This window comes from Hyla sarda, chromosome 6, assembly GCF_029499605.1.
Source record: "Hyla sarda isolate aHylSar1 chromosome 6, aHylSar1.hap1, whole genome shotgun sequence".
NCBI lineage: Eukaryota > Metazoa > Chordata > Amphibia > Anura > Hylidae > Hyla > Hyla sarda.
In genome coordinates, this window is record NC_079194.1 from 120,972,737 (window position 1) to 120,984,926 (window position 12,190).

The 12,190-nt window shown below is 42.2% G+C and overlaps 1 long non-coding RNA gene across 2 annotated transcripts in view; it reads right to left on the reverse strand.

Annotated features, from left to right (window-relative positions):
• Nucleotides 1-1,687: 1,687 nt before the first annotated feature.
• Nucleotides 1,688-12,190, reverse strand: part of LOC130276051 (uncharacterized) — a 224,462-nt gene continuing 213,959 nt past the window's right edge. For both annotated transcript variants that reach the window (XR_008844999.1, XR_008845000.1), the window contains exon 3: nucleotides 1,688-1,778. This is a non-coding gene — a long non-coding RNA (uncharacterized LOC130276051). The remainder of the gene's footprint in view (nucleotides 1,779-12,190) is intronic.

The following is a 12,190-nucleotide window of genomic DNA, read 5'->3' on the forward strand; positions in this document are numbered from 1 at the left end:
TCAAAAACCAAAAGAAAAAAGGGACCACACAGTAAGACTTTGTTCACACATCCGGAATGTCCACACAGAAAATCTCTGCACAGATAATCCAGAAAGTGCGGGCACTGACACAATGCCGGCACTAGGACCGCATGGCAATGCACTCTCATAGACGGCTATGCACTCTGTGTGGTGTGTTCGCAGGAAAAATGAACAGATTTTTTCTGCCTGAGGATTGAACATGTTCATTCTTCATGTGGAATTAAAGCTTTCTAAAGTCAATGGGATTTTTTCTTACTGACAAAATAGTTTTGTGTGGAATTCATGCGGAAATCAAGATGACAAAAATCAAGATTTTACTGACCCAAAATTATTCCTCTTGAATTCCGCTCCAATTCTGTAGAGTAAACATCTAAAGTGTCTAAATACTTATGTTAATGCAAAGTTTTAGTTTTACCTTTTAAATAAATTAGCAAAGATTCTATTTTCTGATTCTGTTTTAGTTATTTTTTTATTAAAGGGTCTGAAGACATCGCTAATGCACCGTAAGCTGCGGCAGCAGACACAGTCTACGGGCAAGAGGGTTGCTGTCGGTATATAATTAAAAATCTTTTTTCATGATCCGACCACAGTTCATTTAAAGGGTTACTCCGCCCCTGGACATCTTATCCCCTATCCAAAGGATAGAGGATAAGATGTCAGTTCGCGGGGGTCACGCCCCCCTCCTATAGACTTGCATTGATGGGACGGGGCGGAGTAGTGACGTCACACTCTCGCGTGGTCGGGATCCGAAGCCTTTAGCATTGCCGGAAGCCGTTGAGGTGGGCGCTGCAGCCGAGATCCCGGGGGTCCCCAGCAGTGGGACCCCGCGATCTCACATCTTATCCCCTATCCTTTGGATAGGGGATAAGATGTCTAGAAGTGGAGTACCCCTTTAATGGAGGTTGTGGGCTCCTGTGCACAGGATACACCTGTGGTTATGTGCACCTCGAGCAAATATTGACCCTGGGTAACTACCCTATCTTACCAGTTCTTAAGGGTTAGAAACGTTTTAGACTGTCTTTATTACAATAGTCCTGAATATAATCACAATAACTAAAATGCAGATACCACAATTCTATATATCATACAGTTATAAACAATGCAATTACAATAGTATATAAACAAAATATCAATAGAAATATTCCTAACATCAGCAGGCTAAGGTTCCCCGGGGAACTAAATAAAAAGAACACCAGAAAGTTTTAAGAAATATTAGGCAATGTCAAATACAGACCAAGCTTAATTTGACAACCCACATGAAAGGCTGGACATCCACTTATAATACTTATTGTTTCCAAATAATGATAGGATGCAACCCTATTCTAGTTGTTTTTTTTGGGGTAAAAATTGTCCATTGTGTCTTATTTCTTTATATTTTTGGGGGTATTTTATTTATTTAAAGAAGAGAACACCAGCTCACCACTTGTTTCAGTCATTGTGCCGTGTCACGTGGATCACACTCCAGCTAGTGTGAACATCCAGAAAAATGAATCCAATGATCCAGTGCACTTGTGAAGAGTGAAGACTTTATTCTTGATCAGAGTCATAAAAACAGACTTTGGTGGTATTACATACCCTTTCTCATAGCTGTTGTTTGTTTCCATAGGGATTAATACTGAGTCCTGGGGGTTCATAGGTTGGAATTGAAGGCAACTGAGAGGAAGTCTAAGCATCTGCAGTCTCCCGGAATTTCTCATCAGCACAACTTTATTTTCTGCTTGTTGTTCTGTGCGGTTAATGATGTAAGGGTAATTAGTCTGGAAAGATAATAGAAAAGGCGACAATTACCACCGAAAAATAGAAACTGAACTTTAAAACTATTTCCCTTGAGAAACTTTATGCAAAAGTATAAGACTTGTTAGAGGGTGAAGACTGGAAAGAGGAGGAATCTTTCATTCTGTTTATCCACAGGCTAGAATCTGCTCTCCTCCCACAAGTTCTGGGCCTCTTCGAACAGCAGATCAGCAGGTGTCCTGAAAGTATGATCTTATCTGGAGGATAGATCATACATTTTTGGCTAACCTCTTTAAGGTCGATGTATAAACAGTACACAGTAAACTCCCCCTGGTGATGGCTGCAGGTAGTCAGGATATTATCATGTAACTATAGGCAGGGAACTTAGTGTTCTTTATCTTAACAGCACAGCTCCAATGCTAAATAGTGTTTAAGTGTGGATTTTTTCTTTAAGGCTTTAGAGCATAAGAAAAGTGGTAATAAAATTGAAAGTGTTCCTGGCATATCCCACCAAAAAAAGTTATGTTTAATTTTGATGTGTCTAGAACTTATATCTCTCTCACAAATACCTTTTATGTGTTGCTCACTTGGTTTTTTTGTTCTGTGCTTTGGAGGGAGCATGTTCTGACTCTGCATGACTCATCTTCCTCCCTGAGTCTGCTGTGTCGGGGCTCTGCATCTAATCACTGCAGGCTGCTCTGTAACCCCCTCCTCCCTGCTGCAGTCTGACAGGAAAGGAGTGAGCACAAAGGAGTGCTAGTCCCACTGTCACTTACTGAACTTTGTCAATGTCTGTGGGCAAAAGATGATGCTGCAGCCAGACAGGATTGTGTTCTTGATGGTATGGAGTTTTTATTTTTTTATTTTTTTTTAATAAGCCATGATTTTTAGAAAAAGGAGATACACTGTTCTTATGAAGTATATTAGAAAGATTAAATGGGCACTGTCAGATCCCAAAACTTTTTATATGTTGTTACTGAAGAAAATTAAAGACCTTTTGTAATATGTTTGTTTAAATTTTTGTATATTTAATAAAGGACACGGCTCCTGAAAATTCCACCACTAGGGATCCCCATACCTACTGGGACACTAACCAGTCTTGCAGCAGCATCAGCTTGTCCATGAGTCATAGACAAGAGATGAGTAATGGAAAAGGCTGCATGAGCAGACACATCAATCACCACCACCACAAGGGAGGGACACGCCCCTTCCCCCGAGAGGATTTCTAACACTGTGAGCAAAGGAAAAGAGGGATTTGTATAATAAATATAGGTGATAGAGGCATAAAAATTAGAAGTATATGGTCAGGATTAGGTATTGAGTAACATATTACTTTTTTTTTGTGGGATCTGACAGGTATGTTTTAATCTTATGCCAAGATGTACAACATCTGAAAGTGCCCATTTAAAGTTACAACCTGATCTACTACTGCACAATATATATATATTTTTTTTACATATCCCCCATATTCCATGACATTATAGACTGTTTGATAACATAGACCATAGCTTACCTCCCAGTGAATTAAATATGACTGTCATGGTTTTCTATTAGGTATTTTTGGAATGGTGCCCCTCACATATGGATCCTTTAGGCACTCCCAAAGTGATGGATACATTATACTGTATATGATCTAAAGAAGGTTTCTTGCCAAGGACAAAACCTAGTAGGTTTTCATTTCTATGTTTGTTACACATTAGCTGCTTCTTGGCATAAGAACATCATGGCAGCTGTGAGGAGTGAAACACTGTGTAAGACGTTCGCAGATCTATGTCCTTGTCTTATCAATCCCATTGTACATCAGAACCGTGCAACCATAATGGTAATAAAGAAGTGTGGTGACAGGTCCATGTACTGCAGCTCCCCTGCCAGGGCACGATCAGGAGCGGCCTTCTGTGCGACAAATTATTCCATTCACTAATGGTAATAGAATTTAATGGTTTGGCAAAACAGATGAGTGACAGAGGAACAGGAAGGGCTGACACGCAGTGCAAGTGAAGGGCTGACAGCAAAAGTGAACTGAAAGGGATGTTAATATTGAAAACCTAATCACATACACTCCATAAGGGACTATAGCCCATTACATGTATATTGTCTTACCTATATTCCTTACCAGAGTTGTCCATATACTACACCACATCCCCACAAATGTATAAAATAAATTTGCCCTAACCTTTACATTAGAAACCCCAGCAATAATAACTCCATGTTCTTGTACCAATCTTTACCAAGTACAAAAATACATATTCAGCCCAATGACACAAACTCATGGAGAAATGTCAATACAGTTAAAGTTGTCTTAAGGCACAGATCTTTTTTGCACTATTTGCTCTAGAAAGAGTTAAAACATGGGCACTAATGTTGGTTAATGCCAATACCTAGATGGCACCCAGTCACCTCTCCTTATTCACCACTCTACTGTAGACATCTTCCATTGGTAGTGAAGTACAATGCTTTCCATTTTTACTGTAACTTTAATGAACTACAAAGCCCAGGATACACTCGGACCATAAATGTAGATGAGAAATTCATGTTAAAAAAAAAAGAATCTATCTTGATGCCAGTTCTGCCCACAGTTTCTGCCAAGCTGGGCACAGTGCCAAGGCAAGACTGCCAGCACACATAGACATAATGTACATGCTTTCATCTCTGGGGTGCCATCAGTGGGGTGCAGCTGCTGTCTAAGCCTGAGATATTGTCACATCCCGCAAGGTACTAAAACCTCATCTCTGCTGCACTTGCCTTTGATTTCCAGCGCTTACACAATACAGCAGATGGAGCAGAGTCAGACGCCATTTTGTCTATTCATTAATATCCGCACTCGTATTAGTGATTCCCAAATTATCCTCCGCTGTACCTGCTCTAACCAGCTCCTCCATGACCTTTCTGCAGAGAAGACTGCAATACAATTCCCCAATGGTCGAGCCTCTGACTATATATGTGTTCACCTTCTAATCTTGATTGACAACCACTGGAGGGTGCATTAACCTCCTACAAACATAGAGGGGCACTATGGTACATAAATGCATCCTGTGTACCAACTTATATAACAGTTAGGCAATATTTTTCACCACCCTGTCTCCACTAACATCCCCATTTATGGGACACCTGACCACTTTGACTGATACAGAGATGGAGACTAAGCCATATGAAAGTCTGGACTCAACTGAGCCCTAGAGCCTGGCCCAAATTTTTGACATTAACCTTCAAAACAGTACTGTTTTCCTCATTGAAGGCTGCCCAGTAATACCCTGCCATCATCTTTTATTGCACCACACAACCACAGGATGAAGTAGTGTGGTTCACGCCTTAAGTACATGCACATTTTTGTCTATTTTGATTTGGGTGCTGTTCCCTTACCTGGATGCCTCCCCATAGTCCTGCTTTCTTTAAACACCAGTACCAATGCCTGACTCCCCTTTTTTTTTAAAATCAATTATACACCATTATTAATTCCATGAAGGTTGTCTGTTTCCTACTCTCTCATGATAGGAATAAAGCCCTTACAGGGGTTGTCCCTATCCACAGGGTAGTCCAACAATTGGAACCACCTATAATCTCCAGCAAGGGACTCCAGCTCTCAAAGAGAGTGCCTGCTGCTGCCGGCGCTCTCTCCTAAAGCTGGGGCCCTGTTCTGTAGATCGCAGGAGGTGCCAACGGTCTTTTCTGTGGATAAGTTGTGTTTCACCGGATTACCCCAATCAACTAAAACTAGTATTGTCTTATGCCCAGTGTACAGTTGTCACTTAATGGGGTTTGTTTAGCCTTATGTGACTAAAGCTTTATCATTGTACTAGCTGAGTACCCGGCGTTGCCCAGTTTTTCCTAATCCTTGTTGTGGAGGAAAATCAACAGAGGAAGCTTTTGACTTCATATCCCGTCTTCATATATTGTTGTCATATCCCAACCCCATATCCTATCCTCCTATCCCGTCCTCCTATCTCGACCTCCTATCCCGTCCTCCTATCCCGTCCTCCTATCTTGACCTCCCATCCCGACCTCCTATCCTGACCTCCTATCCTGACCTCCTATCCCATCCTACTATCCCGTCCTTCTATACCGTCCTCCTATCCCGTCCTCCTATCTTGACCTCCTATCCCGACCTCCTATCCCGACCTCCTATCCCGTCCTCCCATCTTGACCTCCTATCTTGACCTCCTATCCTGACCTCCAATTCCTTTCTCCTATCCATCTTCCTATCCCGACCTCATATCCCGAACCTAATATGTGTACCAGGTATTGAAATATCTCCAGCCGTATGGAAGCTATGTGGGAACATACATTTCCCATTGATTTGCATGGGATTTTAAACAAAAACCCTGACCCTCACAAATGGGGGTAGTTAAGGGTTAAATTAACTATCCTATATTTTAAGTGGACATATAAGTAACATGTGAGATTAAGTGTTATCAAAATATCATCAGCCATTTGGAAGTTATGCAGTAACATATATTTCCCATTGTCTTGTATGGGACTTTAAACAAAAACCCCGCCCCTGGCAAATGGGGGTGGGTAAGGGTTAAATCACCTATCCTATGTTTATTGTTGACATATAAGTAACATGTGTGCCAAGTTTCATGTTAAAATCTTTAGCCGTTTGGACGTGATGCTGGAACATACACACACACATACATACACACACACACACACACACGTTGAGTTAATATATATATATATATATATATATATATATATATATATATATATAAAATCTGTTTTGAAACTTTCTAATACACTTTATGTTTTAATCTCTAAAGGATTGAGTGTTTTTCTGTTTTTGCACTTTTGTTTTTTCCTCCTTACCTTTTAAAAATCATAACCCTTTAAATTTTGCACCTACAGACCAATATGATGGCTTGTTTTTTGTGACACCAACTCTACTTTGTAATGACATCGGTCATTTTACCCCAAAATCTATGGCGAAAAAAAAATATTTGTTGCACAAAATTGAAGAAAAAAAATAAATAAAAAAAAACGCCATTTTGTAACTTTATCAAGAATCTTCCCATTCACTGACCAAAAACAGACCACACTAGGTAATTGGGAAGAGGGTCTTGGTAGAAGATGTGACCCAATGGTCACTCTGGTTGAACTCCATCAGATGGGAGAAGCTTCCACATGGTCAATCATCACTGCAGCACTCCAGCGATCTGAGCTTATGGTCAAGTGTGCACATAGAAGCCTCTCCTCAGTAAGGCTAGGATTCCACAAAAGTTTTTGTCTTGCGTTTTTGCCTTTGAGCGAAAATTGCATTTTTTTTTCAAAATTAGTTGGGTACCAAAAAAAAAAAAGGATGCAGTAGGGATGGAATTTTTTTCATTTAACTAGATGTATCTTTTTTATAATAAATTTTAATTAATGTTTTAAACAAAGATTTATGTAGGCGGGCAGGGAACTGAAAATATAGCCGACAATAATAAAAATGTAAAAATGAGCCATTTAAATGTAAAAATACTATATTTTTTCAAAATGTATTTTGTTAAAATTTTTATTAGTAATGTCTTTTAATAATATGTTTAACTCCTTAAGGACGTAGGGCATACCTGTATGCCCTACGCCCAGTCCGGGTGTTTAAAACGGGGTCACACCGTCAGTCGGGCTGATCGGGACATCGCGATAAAATCGCGATGTTCCAATCAGCTGGGACGCAGGCGGAGGTCTCCTTACCTGACTCTGCGGCGTCCGATCGTCGATTGATTGCTCCAAGCCTGAGCTATAGGCTTGAGCAATCAAGCCCCTATCTCACTGATCCGTGCAAAGCTATGGCTTTGCAGGGATCAGCATAGGAGATCAGTGTTTGCAGTGTTATAGGTCCCTATGGGAGCTATAACACTGCAAAAAGAAAGTGAAAAAACAAAGTTAACAAAGGTCATTTAACCCCTTCCCTAATAAAAGTTTGAATCACCCCCCTTTTCCCATAAAAGAAAACTGTGTAAATAAAAATAAACATATGTGGTATCACCATGTGCGAAAATATCCGAACTATAAAAAGATATCATTAAATAAATTGCATGGTCAATGGCGTACGCGCAAAAAATACCAAAATCCAAAATAGTGTATTTTTGGTCACTTTATATCATGAAAAAATGTATAAAGTGATCAAAAAGTCCAATCAATACAAAAATGGTACTGATAAAATCTTCAGAACACAGTGCAAAAAATGAGCCCTCATACCGCCCCATACGCTGAAAAATAAAAAAGTTATAGGGGTTAGAAGATGAGAATTTTGAACATATAAATTTTCCTGCATGTAGTTATGATTTTTTTCCGAAGTACGACAATATCCAACCTATATAAGTAGGGTATCATTTTAGCTGTATGGACCTACAGAATATAGATAAGGTGTTATTTTTACCGAAAAATTAACTGCGTAGAAACGGAAGCCCCCAAAATTTACAAAATTACATTTTTTCTTCAATTTTGTCGCACAATAAATTTTTTTTCCGTTTCGCTGTGGATTTTTGGGGGAAATTACTAATGTCACTGCAAAGTAGAATTGGTGGCGCAATAAATAAGCCATCATGTGGAATTTTATATGCAAAATTGAAAGCGTTGTGATTTTTAGAAGGTGATGAGGAAAAAACTGAAAATGTAAAAACTGAAAAACCCTGCGTCCTTAAGGGGTTAATAAAGTGTGTGTGTGTTTTCACTTTTTTTTCTTTATTTTGTTAATTTTTTAGGTAGTACTACTATTCCCAGGATGGAACACACTGTACTCACTCCTGACACCCGATGCGATCGTCCTATCTATTGCAGAGATGCAGAGCGGCTCTATACAGCACTCGCATCTCTGCTCTGTACTCCGGCCAGTGATGTGAATAGAAATTTACATCACTCATTCATATTTTCCGCCCAGAGTGGGGATTGGTTTCAGCCAATCACTGCTCTCAGAGGGAAATAATGAATCAGTGATGTTCTATTCATATCACTGGCCGGAGTATAGTGCAGAAATGCAAGCGCTGTAAAGAGCCACTCCGTATCTCTTCAATAGATAGATCGATTGCATCGGGTGTCAGGAGTAACACCCGCTGTGATCTGTCCTTAACTGTAGGTACTGCTACTCCCAACATGGAGCACACTCTGCTCCATGTTGGGAGCTGTAGTACCTGCATTAATAGACAGATTGCAGCGTGTGTCACTTCTGACACCTGTTGCGATCAGTCTATTAATGCAGGTACTACAGCTCCCAGCATGGAGAAGAGTATGCTCCATGTTGGAAGCAGTAGTACCTGCAGTTAAGGAAAGATCACAGCGGGTGTCACTCCTGACACCCGCTGTGATCCTCCTGTATAATATATAGATGCGGCCGGCTGCTCTTCTATGGTCCCCTGCACTGACGTGTATATACGCCTATTCATATTTCCCATAGAGAGTTGTAATTGGCTGGACCCATCCGGCCAATCACAGCTCTCTGCAGGAAATATGTATAGGTACATATATATATATATATATATATATATATATACATACATATATGGCAGTACATGGGACCATAGAAGGGTGGCCGTCCGGCTGCCCGTATGTATACATTATACCGGGCATCTATACATTATACCGGGGCGATCTGTCAATTAGTACATGTACTACTACCCCCATCATGGAACAGTGTGTTCTTTACTGGGAGTAGTAGTACTACCTAAAAAAAATTAAAAATAAAGAAAAGTAAGGGAAAAAAAATTAAAACCACACACACTTTATTCAACACATTATTAAAATACATTATTAATAAAAAGTTTAACAAAATTAATTATAACAAATATATTATTTTTACATTTAAATGTCCTGTTTCTAAATTTTAATTATTTGTGGTCGGGGCTCCAAGCGTGGACAGACTTCCTGACAAATAAACAACAACAATACATAGTAATGCTTACAACTATAATAGTAATCACGATAATAGAAATGAAAGTAATATAGATAGCAATCAATAACATACTGTGATAAGGTGAAAGGCATCGTGGTGGATGGGCGATATGTGTCATGAAGGCTCCTGGCTTTGGTGAAGTAAGAGCCGGTATTCATTCAGTGTCTGTGCTGCGATGCAGACTGACACTGTGGCCATAGTATGGCTGGAAGGCCAATTTGGGATGGCTCGTACTAGGAATGACCAAGTGCAGGGTGGGGGTCATTCCCCACAATCTGGGCCGCCTTTTGATGGCCTTAAAGGCAACCTGTTTCACCAGCTGAGGGGGATTTGCTAGTTGCAGCTCACACTGCCAGAGAGAGCTGAGAGTGGAGTTCTTTCCTGTGTTTACTCCAAGTTTGGAAGCTGGGGAACAGTCTGCCTGGAGGCCTGGAAAAGACTTGCTTGATGCTGCATGGCATGGACTCATGTGTGAACTCAGGTGGACCTTTGTTACGTTTTCTTTGGTTCTGCATTTAAAGACTGTTTGCTGTGTGCCAAGTGTGAATAAAACACTGAACTTTGATTTGAAAAGTACTGTTTCCTTGCCTCTATACTGCAACGGCACCTATTTGCAAGAGCGATTCATCACATTTGGTGGAGGATGCAGGCAACGCAGTGAGGTCAGCAATTATGTTGCAGCACAATGTTGCTAAGAGCCAAGCCTGGGAAAACCCATTGGAGTTGTTGCTAGGGGCAATGGTCCTGTCGACAAGTGTTCCAGTGACCGGAGTGTTGCCAAACTGGAAGCTTTTATAAAAGGACTCATGGAGACCAAAAGGCACCAGCAGGAAAACAACCAGCTGTTACTGCAGCGTGTAATAGCGCTACAAGTGGCAGTGATGACCCGGAACGCCCCTGATGCCGTAAAGCTGTACGATTGGTGATCTCCACGATGACCCCTTAAATGACGTCGAGATCAACCTGGTGGTCTTCGAGAAAGTGGCCATGAGGGAGAAGTTGCTCCGAGAACATTGGTCTGAGGTCATCGCTCCATTCCTGTCATCGGGACCCCAGCAGGCCTACTTCGACTTACCTGACGACCAGGCTGTTGACTACGAGGTTGTCAATGGTGAGATCTTGGCAAGACTGGGGGTGAATGTGTTGGTCTGGGCCCAGCAGGTTCATCAGGCTGAGCCTGCCAGGCCACAGTATTACGAACTGTTGCACAGCCTGCAAAAATGGCTGCAGCCAGAGGTGCTAAGTCCCCACGTTATGCTGGACTGTCTCCTGGCTGATGTATTTTGGAGGGCTTTGCCACATTCCTTCCAAAGCTGGATTGGCCAGGTAACCCCTGACAACGCCCCTTGTGATGGTGGACCTGGTGGAGAAGTTCGAGGCCACCATGAAACTTCGGGAGGGGGCGGTGAAACCCAGGAGGTCCCCACCCTTGCCCAGGTGGCTAGAAAGCCCTAAAAGTCCCTAGGAGTTGTTTCCCAAAGGCCCCGCCCCGTTGCTGTGTTGGGAGTGTCAACAACTGGGACATGTTAGGGCTAATTGTTCACAGCGGGAAGAACTTATGGTCACCAACTACACACTCCGCTGTGCGCTGCCACAGGTGTTCCCAGGGCAGCGCACTCTGATAATCTCTGCCAGGTGAGGGTGGGAAAACTGTCGTGGTGGCCATGATTGATTCAGGTAGCATGGTGACTTTAGTGAGGTCCAACCAGGTGCCGCCCACGGAGTACTGTGTATACACGGGGACTTAAAAGACTATCCAACTGCCTTGGTAACTTTGTCAACAGCAACTGGCTGCTGGACTCATGAGGTGGCTGTTGCCACATGAGTTAATAGTTGGGAGAGACTTTCCAGGGTTCATGTCTCTGTGGCCCCAGACAAGAGTTCCTCAGACCTGTGAGGCATGGGTGTCCCCAATAGACTGGCCCTACTCAAGGGTGACCCCAGAACCCGAGTCAGAAACAACGGCATTTGGGGTGACTACCACTACGGTGGAGGAGGAGGAGGTGTCATCTCCACTGAGGGTAATGGTAGGAGATGTAGAGGATCTGCTGTCAGGGTCAGAGTTGGCAGACCTCAATGTTACAGGAGAAAATTTTGGTAAGGATAGCACCAGGACCAGACTCTATCTGGGGCCGGGGAAAATGTTTTAATTGTTGAAGGTGCACCACAACAACAGGGAGCTGGGACTGTATACCCCCATTTTGTGGTCGACCAAGGGATGCCGTACCGGGTAAACCAAATTCGGGGTAAGAATGTGTAACAATTGGTCGTGCCTAAAGCATATCGGAGGCTGGTGTTAAAGTTAGCCCATAAGCATATTCTAGGGGGGGCACCTGGGACAGCAGAAGACACAGGACCGAATTTTGCAGAGCTTTTACCGGCCCAGTGTGTATAAAGAGGTCGAAAGGTATTGTGACTCTTGCCCAACCTGCCAAATCACTAGCCCCCAGCCACATTACCGTAGTCCCCTGGTCCTTCTTCCGATTATCGCGGCTCCATTTGAGCGGATCGCTATGGATTTGGTTGGCCCATTGCCAAAATCCGCTAGGGGGCACCAACACATCCTGGTAG